The sequence below is a fragment of the Aotus nancymaae genome, unplaced genomic scaffold, assembly GCF_030222135.1.
Source record: "Aotus nancymaae isolate 86718 unplaced genomic scaffold, 86718_ANA_hifiasm-v0.15.2.pri h1tg000058l, whole genome shotgun sequence".
NCBI classification, from domain to species: domain Eukaryota; kingdom Metazoa; phylum Chordata; class Mammalia; order Primates; family Aotidae; genus Aotus; species Aotus nancymaae.
In genome coordinates, this window is record NW_026988472.1 from 32,284,802 (window position 1) to 32,300,181 (window position 15,380).

General features: G+C 37.3%; 1 pseudogene; it reads right to left on the minus strand.

Moving 5' to 3' along the window:
* Positions 1-739: 739 nt before the first annotated feature.
* LOC105714777 (formin-2-like) lies at positions 740-13,938 on the minus strand (annotated as a pseudogene).
* Between the last annotated feature and the right edge of the window lie 1,442 nt (positions 13,939-15,380).

Genomic DNA, 15,380 nt, shown 5'->3' on the forward strand with positions numbered 1-15,380 from the left:
GCTAAAAAATTCTACCACTCTTGGTCTTTTGCGATGGTGATATGTTAAAGAATCCAGGACAGTTGTCTTGTAGAATGGCTCACATTTTTATTTATCTGTTTCCTTGTGATTATATTCATGTTAAACATCATTTTATAAGAATTCTACCAATATAATGTGTGTGCCTTCCATTATAGTGTATCAGAAAGCACATAATGGCAGTTCGTCTCATTATTGTTATGCTAAGTTTGAAGACTGGATTAAGATAGTGTTTTCTAGCTCTCTTCATTATAGAGATAATTTTCCCATTGCAATTAATAAGCAACTTGTGCCTTCATACTATGAGAATATATTACTATCTTGGCCTCCTACTACACTTCACCTAATGGTTTTAGCATCTGTTGATGATGCTTGACTAAATCAATAATTATATTGTTGGTTGCAAATGACATTGGTGATTTTATCAGATAGCAAGTTTCTGCAATGAAGAGCTTTCCTTTTTTTATTTTGTTTTGAGTATTACTGTTGACTCAGGAATTCTTTTCTTTTTCTTAATTTTGTATCACCTAGCATATGTTCATTGAAGAGAATCACATAATAAACTTTTAATGATTCAGTAAATGGTCATTCAGTATTCAAGCATTTTGCTTCACTCCCTGCTCCCTGGCCAATGACTTGATGTTTCTTTCTGGCCATTTCATAGAGACAAAATTTGATTTCTGGCTCCATCCACAGAGTGTGCTGGTGCTTTTAGCATTGTTTAGCTTTTTGAGATTATGTCAGAGATAGATTTCTTTCTCTCCTTTACAGCAGTTAAAAAAAAATTGCTCATATTCATGACAATCTATAGATGGCTCTTCAATTTTTTCCCAAAATAAGTGAAGCACTGGAGTCTATTTTACTATGTAGTCGAATTCCTTGTCCAGTAAAGAGGCTTCATTGGTAGACAAGGCTCCATGGGCTGCTTCCTACTCCCTTTGTCCTGATTCATCCCTAATTCAAGCAAGCCATTTGGCAATGGAGGAGGAAGAAATCCACACACCTGTGGTGTTGGTAAAGTATTCCTCCCAACTTTTGGGAAGAGTGGAGGGCCTAATGCAGGAAGCAGAGTGGGTGGGGGGATTTCTGTCCCATGTGGAGGGGGAGGGGGAGCGGGAGCTGGAGCAGGTGGAATACCCATATGGACAAGGGAGGAGGCGGGGAAATCCCAGCACCAGGTAGAGGGAGTGGAGGATGTATTCCCACTCCAGGTAGAGTGGGCAGAGGAGGTATTCCAGCTTTGGGAAGCCGGGGTGGAGGAGGTATTCCCACTTCAGGTAAAGGGGGTGGAGGGGTTATACCCACTCCAGGTAGAAGGGGTAGAGAGGGTGGAGGAGGTATTCCTGCTCTGGGTAGAGAGGACGGAGGAGTTATTCCTGCTCCTGGAAGTTGGGGTGGAGGAGGTATCCCTGCTCTGGGTAGAGGGGGAGTTGAGGTGGAGGAGGTATCCTGCTTCAGATAGACGGGGCAGAGGGGGTATTCCACCTCTGGGAAGAAGGGAAGAAGGTAAGGAGGTGGTATGCCCACTCTGGGAAGTGGGAGCGGCGAGGTATTCCCACTCTGGGTAGAGGAAGTGGAGGAGGTATTCCCACTCTGAGTAGAGGAGGGGAAGGGGGTGGCAACATTTCTGCACCCAGCAGAGGAGGAGGTGGGGGAATGGCTGTACTGTGCAGAGTAGGCATTGTCATGTCAGGGAGAAGGGAAAGTGGGGGAGGCACCATGCCCAGGCCAGGCATGGAGGTGTTGGGGATGGATTGTTACAGCTGTTTTCAAAGGCAGAGAAAACAGAGTGTTCATGGCTGGTGTCAAACTCAGTAGAAATAGAAGTATGGTGCGGCTGTGACCCAGGCTGTCCTTGACCATCAGACCACAGAAGGGATGGAGGTGGTGGAGGCTGTGAGATGCTCTGTGTGGACTGATGACTGTTTAGCTGGACTGATATTTGCCTTGGAGACACATTCAGAGAAATCACTGAACATAATTTTGTCTGAGTTCCACTTTCAGCCCCAGGGAGGGAAGGAGGACCCCCCCGGCAGCGGTCTACAGGAGGCAGTGTCAGTACCCCAACCTCTTCTGTTAGGGAAGTCTGTATGGATTTTGCCTCTAAAATCCTTTGATGCTGTACTTCTTTTTCTTCAAAACTGAGAGCTTCAAAACATCTTCTGAGGCTGTCACTCCATTCTCAAGCCCTTGACGACCACTGGCCACTTCTGTGTCCAAGGTAGAACACTGCCTCTCTAGTTCAGCTATTTTGGTCCTCAGATCCTCAATGATCTGTTCCAGATGCTGAATTACAGTGGCCTATCCCTCAGACTTCATGTTAACAATTTCCTGCTGGACAGTATCTGATAGGTTTTTCTGGAGTTTCCAAAACAGCAGGTTGAGATTCTGTTTCAGCATCTTTGAGCCTGTGTTCCTCATCGGGAGGTTTGGATGGTGACCACATGGATGGCACTTGCCTAGGAAACTGTCCTTCTGAATAATCCAGTGAGTGCATGGGTTGACAGACTGTAGCCCAGGTAAAAAGTTGATCTTGCCGAGGTCATAGCAGATTCAGAAAAAGAAAGCAAGGTTCTTCTTCATCCAACTAAGCATAAAAGTTTTCCCGTAATACACAGAACTTATACTCTGAGGCCTTGAAAAATAATGTTTTTGTTTTTAAATCCAAGCTGAATCTTAACTTGGCATTCTGGCTGGATTAAATATTTAGTGCATCTTCTACCATTATCCATCTTGTATAAATGTTCCTCTTGCTTTCAGACACTGTTTCTTGCTCATAGTTAAGGAGCACATGGGATGGGCTAATGTCTTGTTTCATCAGTAATCATTTTCTGTGTACAGAAGAGACTAGTCAATTTCCATCCACGTTATTTGTTGACTATGTCTGATGGATGGCTGACCTCAAATGTTCATTTGTAGTTCATTGTATCTACAAGCATTCATGATATTTATATCTTGATATAAGCTTCTATACAAAGTTTTGTTCAAATCATCAAATGAAGCTGCACTCATCTGGGCATTCTGATTACCCAGTTCGCTGAAGCAATCACTAAAAGGAAGGGGAAGACCCATGGCAATGATCTGTGAGCAAAACATCTCTGCTTCTTCCAGAGGCCCCTTCTCTTGCTGGCTGAACAGCTTCTCCAACAGTGTTCGCCCTCAAACTCATGGGTTCAAGCCATCCTCCTGCCTCAGCCTCCCAAGTAGCCAGAGCTACTGGCACACACCACCTTACTCAGCTCCCTTTTAAATTTAATTGATAAACCTAATTTTGGATTTAAATTTGGATCCAAAAGGGTAAACCCTTTGAATGTAATTGCAGACGGTTCTTGAACAAAGCGGTTAGTAACCCACCATGCCACTATTTCGACTCAGAAATATCAGTGACTGACATTCACAATCCCAATCATGGCTATGGCGGGGGGGGGACAGAGAATGAAGAGACAAAGAGGCAGGCAAAGGCACCAACCTATAAGAAGTGAAGAGAGCTGGCAGCCAAAAATAAAAAGTCACTCAGAAAAGGGATAAAAATTCACATTTCTCTCAGATGCTCCTCAGAAATATAACTCTAGCATAGGTCTGAACTTAAGGACTTTTTCTTTCTTTTTTTAAATTTTCCTAAAAAAAGGCAAGAGAAGCATAAGAAGAAGACACTGGCTGAGGATCTTCAGGAATTCTTTTTTATATTCAATATAATATAAACCATTACCAGTATTATTGTTTCTGATGTTCAAATTGTCCCAGTTTGACCAATGGGAGCCCTGGCAAGGCAACTCGTGTTCCCCTTTGGTATGTCCTAATATGGGTATTTTAAATGTTAATGTGAAACATTATTTATTGAAACATTATAACAGATTTTATTATTCCAGCAGAAAAAAAATCTATTCCTTTGATATTTCTGATTAAAACTTAGAAATAAAAAATCTAATCATATTTCTCCATTTAATGCAACAAAATGAGTAGTGTAGAAAATGATTTAGTCACTTCATGCATGATGAACTATTATCAGCAAACCAAATTTCAAACACCTGTGTCTCAGCTGTTTTCAGCTGCATTTGTGTCATTGGTGGTCATTCTGAAAAAAACTGCAACCTTCTAATGAGAGTTAATTATAAAGAGGAAATTTTTCAGAGAGCTCTCAGGAAGGTTACTAGTGTTCTTGAATGGTATTGTGTGATGGGTAATGATGAGTTATGATTCTACATGGTTACTGAAAAAGCAATACTCAGGAAAGTCTTAATAATTTGTTATCCTTGATGTAAAGTATATTATTATTTTTTAATTAGTCATATCATTCATAGCTGAGAAACAGGCCACAGCCTCTATCAGGCAGAAAGCTTATTTAAAATTGCTACTGTATGCAATAATATATGTTTAATCTTTGATTTTCTGTGACTACTGAAGTTAGCTATTTCACCATTTCTGTGTTGAGAGTAAATGCTAGTCATTTTGAGTGTTTGTTTCCTGGTAATTTGTATAATTATTTAAAATGAATGTTTACCTCTTGGTCTCAGCTACATAAAATTATTTTGTTATCTGAGTAGGACTTTCACAAGGAAACATATGATTTTCTTAGTTCCAGCTCCATAAGTAGCACTCATAGACATTCAATAAGTATTTGTAAAAGGAAACAGCTGAAGAATTTAAGAAGGGAAAGAAGATGAAACAGTTTGTGGTAGTGTCTAATAAAGATGCACCTTATGTTCTTGGCTGACCTTTACTGGAAGCCAAGCCTCAATCCTTCATCTCTTTGTTGCAAAACCTTATCCTAGGTAAGCTAAAATAGGTAATCCAACAGATGTGCAGGGAGATATAGAAAAGTCATACAAGACTTCCATTCAAGGTAAAAGGGAAGGGGTCAAGATAAAGGCTATGTGAGAAATAACTCATTATTGTGAGCATCTAACTTCGAGGGTACCATAATCATACAGATTAAGTATACCAATTCGAAATTAGGGGTTTGCTGTGGGGAAGCAGCCTTTATAAAATACTGAAGTTCTGAAGCCAGAGGTGTCTTTCATGAACACTGCTGTCCTGATTTGATTTTCTTTCCTTCGCTGAAGATATATCCCTGTTGAGTCTGAATTTGGTGTAGAAATCCAGAAAGCCTCAAGTTTATAATCATTTTCCTGGACATAATCACTTAAATTATCAGTGTAAGTTCTTCCAAAACAACGAGGAAACACTTTATATAAAAATATTAAAAAGCACTGAGAGAATTAGGCCATTTCTCAACCTCAGTAAGACCCTAATTATCCAGAAATAATCCCAGATGCTCCTGTAGGGAAGGAGAAAAGAACGCTTATGCTACTGTTGCTGCTGTCAATCTAGATTGCTGACTTGTTTGTGTTAAAAACAAAATTAGGAACTCACATCATGTTTCTTCCTGACCTGTAATCGTACAAGTAGTTTCTTGATACAGATTCAATTTAATCTGGAACAATATACACTCATAGCTATTGCATCTTATTGACTGAAATTATTTCATAGTACTCATCATTACCTGAATGATTAATTCTATTTTAAACAATGTACGTTCATTTGACGATTTAATGAGTGGTCTCATCTTCCATTAGAATACAAGTTCCATGAAGACAAGAACTTTGTCTTGTGTACAATTGTGTCATCAACCCCTAGGAAATTTAGCCTGGTATGAAGTACTTGGTTATTGTTGAATGAAACACTGCTATTTACCTGATTTATGAGCTAAAAACCATATGGACTCTGTCCTGTTCTTTACTCCACCCATTTACCTGAAGCAGAGTACAATGTGCTCCTCACAGAAAAGGGAACAAAGATTTATTTGGGGCATCCTTGTGGGGATGGATGATGAATTGGGGATAAAGTGAGATATTTGCCATAGTAACTGAATTCTCTGTCTTTATTCTGACCATCTTACCTCTTGCTCCACATTCTTAATTTCAAACTTCGATTTTTTAAGGAAACTGAAATATACCAGTTTTGGCTTCTCTTCTCTATTATTCTTCATTGTTATGGGGAGGAAAGAGCATTGAATTTCCACTTTGCAACACTCAACATTTGCTTGGATCGAGAGACAGCTTACTCCGTGAGAAACGCAAGTCATTTTTATAGGCCAATTGAAGAAATATTTTTTCTGCTGACTATCCTGCTGAAAGATTTGTATAGAATTTGGTTTATTTCCATTATTATAGCCCTCAACCTTTTCATAATTGGGTATCTTCTATGGTCCTGTTTTTTCTTTTTTTTTTTTTTTGATTTTTAAAATCATATTTCTTTGAGTTTATTTTTATCTTGTGGAAATAATACATGTAAACACACTTAGTTGCAACACACGTGTTTCTTTTTTTTTAATCGCATTTTAGGTTTTGGGGTACATGTGAAGAACATGTGAGATTGTTGCATAGGTACACACTTGGCAGTGTGGTTTCTGCCAGCAATTTGGTCTGCAATAGTAGTATCTATATAGCTTTAAGATGTGAACTACGGAGAGAGATAATTCAAATTGTAAAAGAGAGAAAACCCCCTTCAGAAGTTCCATCCTCCAAAGTAAGAGATGAAAATGCTTCTAGACTTTAAACTCTAGATTTTCTCCAATAGGTTAATCAAGCTCTTCTGATTTCCAATACTGCCTCACTTAGGATTACACCTAGTTATACCCAATTTGAGTTTCATAAATAACTACATATGCCTTTGTAAAAATTCCTAATGTAAGAATTCCAAAGAAACAGATCTAAATGCTTTATTGCACAGTGTGTATTAGGGCTTTTGATAGAAAGGAACCTGAGTGAAAAGTGAGCACAAGATTACATTTCATAGTCTAGAAAAAAGAAAAAGTAAAGGCACAAGAAAGAGTGCTAAATAGAAAAAGAAAATCTTCATAATGTCCTTGAAGATGTTAATATTATAAATAATTTCAACATCCAAAGCCCTTCTTTATCTCAAATCAAATTATTTATGATGATAGTATTTTAGTAATGTACTCATTGTTCTGGCTATATATTGAGTCATAATTAATATGCATATTTATGCATATATGCCTTTGCTAATAATGTTCCCTCTACCTGGAATTCTTTTTTCTGTCTCCTTTCTCCATCTAGTAAAATCATCTTAATATCAGCCTATATGGTATCATCTCATGTATAGATATAAAAACAAAAGTTAATAAAGTTTAATTTAATTTACTGATTTAATAGCAATTGTCACTAAGTCTACAATGGCATAAAATAAAATGTTTAACTTGAACATATTTCTGGATAGAGAAGCTATGCTCAAGGAAATGTTAATTATAATTTATTTATGGATCCCTCTTTCAATTAACTTTGCTCTACATCAGATTTTGTGGTGAACATAAAAAGAATGATGAAGATACTGGTGATTATCTCTTTACTGGTTACCTTGAAAATTTAACAATAGCAAAAAATCATCAGCTCTTTGGGCTTAGAAAAAGTCATTCCAGAAGACATATTCTGAGTCCTATGTAGCCTGTTTGGACTCCTTTGTTTTGCCTTTAGCTTATCAACCATGGTAATCCACCTACCTATATTATTCTCTGCCCTTTGTCCATTGTCCTATTTTATCTGTCAAATAGCTACCAAAAATCAGAATAAATTGTGCCCAGAAATGCACTACAACTCAAACATACCCAAGCATTTCATGTAGTCCAGAACTCCTGGGGAAAAAACTCAAATAAAAGCAAAGTGATGACCATGCAAGATCATGACAATAGTAATGATACTAGCAACAACGATGATAAACAAGAAAAAACACTACAGTGAAGGCAGAACACGTTTTTCCTAGTTATAATGTTTCCATTCTTCCCATTTTTATTTGTTCTTGAAGAAAACTCTCTGAATTCTATTTGTACATTTTGAGAATAACCTCTTATCATGATGAACCAAGCGTAATTAGAAAAAGTAAAACCCACATAATAACTTCAAAATAAAGAAGATAAATTAGAGCTTGTCCTTTTAAGCAATGACTTTATTTTTAAGTACAAATGACAGTGTGTAAATAAATAATAGTTATGACAAGATGAAACAATGAGTTTAAACAAAGATAGGCATACCACCCAAATAGAATTTCATTGAATAAAAATGTAGCTATAGGTAAATTAATCAACATTTACCTTATTTATTCTAAAGCAATCTTGTATTCTGCTTTTTCCATCTAGAACTCGATTATGCTTTTGTTTTCTATTGACAGAGATTGACTAAATATTGCCCCTGTGTAATTTTTCTGTAGCACTAATTTTAATTGTGTTGCTGGAATAATATGAAAGCAGAGACTCATTTGGAAAGTTGATCACCTAGACTGCATACTAATAAAATAAAACTAACAGATAAAAAACTAACCCCTTTCTCACAAATAAAAGTATCTTTCTTGGTTCAATTGAGTTCACATATCACAAATCCAGTCTATCATTTAATTTCCATAATACATTAATATTAGTAATATATATTAAATGTATTTAAACTCTGTTACAAACCATGCTAGTCCATAAAGTACATCACATCCACAGCAAAACGTTTAAACAAATTGTGATTCTATATATGATTCAGATAAAATACTCATATGCTTAAATCTGAAGTAGAAAAAAAGATGGAGAGGATACACACACACATATGCTCACACATATATGAATAGAAGTAAAACTGGGGAAAACTGAAGAAGATCATTGTATTGTATCACTGGCAGGTTTCAGGTTGTGATATTGTGTGATTGCTTGCAAGATGTTACTTACCATTGGGGGAAACTGGGTGAAGGATGCACAGACTCTTTCTGTATTTTTCTTACATCTATATGTGACTGTAAAATTGTCTCAAAATGAAAGTTTTCTTAAAATATATGAGAAAAAATTATCTTGTATTTGCCAGAGAGAAAAAAATGAGCTTTGGGAAATGAGAGTTAAGGAGAATCAAAATAGAAGGACTTAAAATCACTGACATATTAGAGCTGCATTCAAATGTCGGAAGTGCTGTATTCAAAGTAGATAACTTAGAAGGTCTTGTAAAATTTTATTTGACTCTGGCATGAAGTTTCCCTGGCTAAAGTCAACAACTTCAACAACTTATATCATTTTACTTTCAGGAACGTTCCTATGGATTTCCTGGTTTTGTTTTTGTTTTGTTTTGTTAGTTAAGCTGTAATAAGGTTGGTTCCAACATAAGCTTACCCTAAATCATCCATGTTGCTTTCAGCTTCAATGGGCATAACGGGAGGTAGAAATTAGCAATGCATTTAACTGAGAAAAATGTGAAAAACTAATCTAATCTATTGGTTGTATCTTTTCTATTCATGTTCATAGTTTTGAATAGTGAGAACAGCATGGAAGAAATCACCTCCATAATCCAATCACCTTCCACCAGGTCCCTCCCACATGTGGGGATTACAATTCACATTACAATTTGAGATGAGACTTGGGTGGGGGCGCAACCAAACCATATCATTTACATTCCCACTAACAGTGTATAATGTTCTCTTTTCTCCACAACCTTGCCAACATCTGCTATTTTTTTTTTTTGACTTTTTAATAATAGCCATTCTGACTAGTGTGAGATGGTATCCTATTGTGGTTTTGATTTGCATCTCTCTGATGATTAGTGATATTGAGCATTTTTTTCATATGTTCCTACAAGCTTAAAGTTCATGTGGAAGTAGGAAAAACACATGAGAAGTGTCAACAAACACTTTTAAAATAACAATAAAAAAACTAGCTCTATTTCAAACCAAAATACTTTATAAAGTTATAGTAATTTTAAAAACGTGGAATTAGTGTAGAAAGAAAAAAAGTTGATAAAGCAGGAGAGGGAATCCAGAAAAAGAAGTATATAAATATATAGGTCTATATATGGACATATATATATATTAATATATGGATATTCATATATACATGAATTCAATTTATGCTAGAGGTGCATTTCAAATAAATAAGAAAATGTTATATACAACATAGAATAAATGATGTTAGAGGAAACATGAATGATGTTTTCATGTAATGGACTTTTAAAAAAATCAATAAGTAATAAACCTAATTCATATTTTTACCAAGCTATGTGGCTGATAAATTATTTAAATATAAAGGACAAAGTTATATAAATTATTATAGAATTAAAATATTTTATAATAGTCTGTAAATAGCCTCTTAAGGAAATCACAACTAAGCAAAAAAGAAAGAAGGAAAAGAGAGGGAGGGATGTAGAGAGAGAGAGGAAGGAAAATAATATTCATGAAGTTAAACAGATTTAACATTCTGAAAATAACAGAAACAACATTTTTGCACAACAAAAGATAACCTTAATTAAATTAAATGGCAAGAAAATGAGTGAAAAAAATTATTTGTAACAAATACAAGAGGCAAATGGTCATTTTCCACAACATTCTCAAAACTTGTTTAATTCAATAAAGGGCAGTACACATATGGGAAAAGGCTAATACAATGAAAATTACAAAATGACAATTTGCAAATAGCCAATAAACATATTGCTAGTGCTTACCCTTATGAGAAATCAGTAAAATGCCCAATAATTATCTCCTAGCGGTGTCTTGGGTGTGGATCTGGGAAACCTGCTTGGCCCCAAGTTCTTTGCACAGAGTGGGCAGTGGTCTAAACTCCTAATCTAGTAAAATGGGTGGTTCACATAACTGAAGATCTGCCTGAGTGTGCACTGGAAAAGGCCCTGCTGCACCACGATCTCTGCACAGGAGAAGCAGGGACTCTCAGGCTGCTGATCCAGATGAGAAGGTGCTCTGAATGCCAGCAGATCTTCCTGGGTGTGGAGCAGCTCCTCAACAAAATACTAGCAAACTGAACTAAGCAGCACATTAAAGAGTTAATTCATCATGATCAAGTAGGCTTCATTCCTTTGATGCAAGTTTGGTTCAAAATATGTACATCAATAAATGTGATTCCCAACATAAACAGAATTTTAAAAACAAAACCAGATGATCATCTCATTAGATACAGGAAAAACCTTCAGTAAAATCCTACATCCCTTCATGAACAAAACCCTCAACAAACCAGATGTCAAAGGAACATACTTCAGAATAATAAGAGCCATCTATGATAAACCCACAGGCAACATCATACTGAATAGGCAAAAACTGCAAGCATTCCCCTTGAGAAATGGAACAAGACGAGGGTGCTCACTCGCACCACTCCAATTCAACATAGTGCTGGAAGTCCTAGCCAGAGCAATCAGGCAAGAGAAATAAGTAAAAGACATACAAATAAAAATGGCAGAAAATGTTATAAAATGACTTCTTGGTATCTAGTAGAAAAAATCAAATGTCTGTAGATTTTGGTTGTTAACTGAATGTGTTTCATATACAAGCAAATATGAAAACTTAAGTGTACATGTCAAACCAGACTTAAAATTTGGTTCCATTTTTCCAACAATACTAGGAATCCTAATATTACATATTGACTAATAGTACTCACTGTTTTGCTTCCTTACATGTTTGTTTTACCCAAAATGCCCCTATTTAGCCCCTGGCTTAAAGGCTGATACCTCAGACATTGTGTAAGAAGAGCCTGATGTCTTCCAGCTTGTGTACAAAACCCCTGATGCCTTGTACCTCCTGATATTTAGTTGTTCTCATCTCTACAGGATGGATCTATGAAAGAAATCGAAGTCTGAAACTTTCAGAAGGAAATTTTCTTTCCTCTGAACACAAACACACACGCACACACACAAACACACACTATACACAAAACAGATATACTCTACTACAAGTAGACTACACAAGTATAGTATACTACAAATACAGTATGCAAGTAGTATATGTATACTACACAAACACAAGTACACACATATCTTCTTTATATGTTTATATATAATTATTTATAAGTATATTCTATAATATGTAATAGTATCTATTATATCTTCTTGATATATTTTGAAGTATTCATTTGCAAAAATTATATGTAACTTATGGAAAGACTAGAAATAGAATGACTAAATTCAATACTAGTAAAGCAATGAAAAAATCTAATAAAAGTAAGGAATGTAGAAAACTAAAATGGAAGGGCAAAATAGAGGAAAAACAAGAATGTGTTCTTTATTATAAATAAATAAGAAATATGGCAGAAATAACAATAAGCATATAGATAAACAAAAGAATAACAGAATTATCATACTGGTTTGCTTTCTTTCATGTTCCTTTCACCCAAAATGTCCTTACTGAGACCCTGGGTTAAAGAATGAGGTCTGGGAGATTATATAGGAAAAGCTTGATACCTTGCCCAGATGCCTTAATAAAATGAATTAATAGTCAGACATTAATATTTTCAAAAATGATAATTTAAAACTTTTAACACACCATTTAAAAAAGAATTGAAAGTAAATGGATTTTTAAAATTTTCTCTCATTTTTTAAATCTAGATGATCTAATTCTATAAAATCTATAATTAACTTTTATTTTTTACTCTGGTTGCTGCTCGCATGTATCTTTCAGAAAGTGGCTTTTCCTGGCCTTCTCATTTCTATTGCACTTCCCTTCAATTTCTTTCTCATGCTTTATCTTTAGGATTTCAATAGCACTTGGCTATTTTGTGTTTGTTAATGTGTATATTCTTTGTCTTTCCCACTAGTTTGCAGTTTCCAGGATGCAGTGCTTAATCTGGCTCCTAGGGAAGAATGGCAGCTCTCTTCTGAGAAACAAAAAAAGCAGGCAATAAAATCATTCTAGGTCCTCTCTAATCCAGGAACTCATCTCCACAGGGGGTCCCATGCACTTTATTTAGTCTTTGCTAAGGGATTTTTAAGTCCCAATATCGCATTCCTACCTCCAAGCTAAAATAAAAAGGATCTAGATTTAGGGTACCAGATTCTCTTCTAGAAGCTGTCTAGACTGTAAATCTCAGTTTATTGTAGAGTACTTTTTGTCTTCAAATGGGTAATTTGAGTGTAAGGGGGTAGGAACCTCTGCTTGGTACAAGGTCAGGGAAAGCTGACCTGTGTATCTTTCACAGATAATTTTTCCTATCACTCAATTTGCACCCTTCATCCAAGCTCTGCTGTATGAATCTCCTTCCACTATTGGCAATTTCTGTGTACTCTGAACTTTTGTGCTCCCCAGAAATGCTTATTAATTATTATAATCCCATATGCTTCCTCCCCTCCAGAAATTTATCAGATCCCTGCTTTCCTTTACGTTTGTCACTTTTATAAATCTATAGCAATTTTTAGCTTGTTTGAAGTATATTTTATATAAAAATTGCACTAAAATATGTTAAGAGGACAAATATGTTGTGTTCTTACACACACACACACACACACACACACACACCCCTGATGCTGCTAAGACAAGTCAACCATGGCGGAAAGTGAAAGAGGAGCGAAGACACATCTTACATGGTAACAGGCAAGTGCATTTGCAGGGCACTCCCCTTTATAAGACAATCAGATCTCATAAGACTTATTCACTATCAAGAGAACAGCATGGGAAAAACCCACCCTCATGATTCAATTACCTCCCACTGGGTCCCTCCCATGACACATGGGGATTATTACAATTCAAGGTGAGATTTGGGTGGGGACCCATAGCCAAACCATATCATTCCACCCCTGGCCTCTGCAAAATCTCATGTCCTCACATTTCAAAACCAGTCCTACCTTCCCAACAGTCCCCTAAAGTCTTAACTTATTTCAGCATTACCTCAAAAGTCCACAATTCAAAGTTTCATCTGAGATAAGTTCCTTCTGCCTATGAGCCTGTAAAATCAAAAGCAGGTTAGTTACTTCCTAGATACAACAGTAGTACAAGCATTGGGTAAATACACCAGTTACAAACGGGAGAAAATGGCCAAAATGAAGGCACTACAGGGCCCGTGCAAGCACAAAATCCAATAGGGCAGTCATTAAACCTTAAAGTTCCAAAATGATCTTTGGCTCCAGTTCTTATAGCCAAGTCATGCTGATGCAAGAGGTGGGCTCCCATGGCCTTGCGAAACTCTGCCCCTGTGGTTTTGCAGGGTACAGCTTCCCTCCTGGCTGCTTTTATGGGCTACCATTCAGTGGCTGTGGCTTTTCCAGGTGCATGATACAAGCTGTCTGTGGATCTACCATTCTGGGATCTGGAGGATGGTGGCGCTCTTCTCACAGCTCTACTAGGCAGTGCCCCAGTGGGGGCTCTGTGTGGGGGCTCCAACTCTACCTTTTCCTTCTGCACTGCCCCAGCAGAGGTCATCCACGAGGGCCGTGCCCTGGCGGCAAACTTCAGCCTGAATATCCAGGCATTTCCAAACATCTTCTGAAATCTAGGCAGAGGTTCCCAAACCTCAATTCTTGACTTCTGTGCACCTGCAGACTCAACACCATGTGGAAGCTGCCAAGGCTTGGGGCTTGTACCCTTTGAAGCTACAGCCCGAGCTGTACCATGGCCCCTTTTAACCATGGCTGGAGCTGCTGGGATGCAGGGCACCAAGTCCCTAGGCTGCACACAACAAGGAAGTCCTGGGACTGGCCTAGGAAACCAATTTTTTCCTCCTAGGCCTCCAGGCCTGCAATAGAAGGGGCTGCTGCAAAGATCTCTGACATGCCCTGGAGACTTATCCCTATTGTCGTCATTATTAGCATTTGACTCCTTGAATTTCTTTCCAGAAAGTGGATTTTTCTTTTCTATTGCATCCTTAGGCTCCAAATTTTCCACAGTTTTATGCTCCACTTCCTCTTGAATGCTTTGCCACTTAGAAATTTCTTCCCCCAGATACCCTAAATCATCTCTCTCAAGTTCAAAGTTACACAGCTCTCTGGGATAGGGGCAAAATGCCACCAGTCTCTTTGCATAGCAGGAGTGACCTTTACTCCAGTTTCCAACAAGTTCCTTATCTTCATCTGAGACCAACTCAGCCTGGACCTTATTGTCCATATCACTGTCAGCATTTTTGTTAGAGCCATTCAATAAGTCTCTAAGTTCCAAAGTTTCCCACATCTTCCTGACTTCTTCTGAACCTTCCAAGTCTCTAGGAAGTTCCAAAGTTTCTCACATTTTACTGTCTTCTTTGGAGCTCTCCAAACTGTTTCAACCTCTGCCTGTTACCCAGTTCCAGTCCCTTCTACATTTATAGCAGCAACGCCACTACCTGGTACCAATTTACTGTATTAGTCTGTTCTCATGCTGCTAATAAAGACATACCTGAGGCTAGGTAATTTATAAAGAAAAAGAAGTTTAATGGATTCACAGTTTCTCATGGCTGGAGAGGCCTCACAATCATGACGGAAAGTGCATTAGGAGCAAAGGCACATCTTACCTGGTGGCAGGCAAGCACATGTGCAGGACACTCTTCTTTATAAAACCATCAGATTTCATGAGACTTATTCACTATCACAAGAACATCACAGGAAAAACCCACCCCCATGATTGAATTACCTCCCAATGGG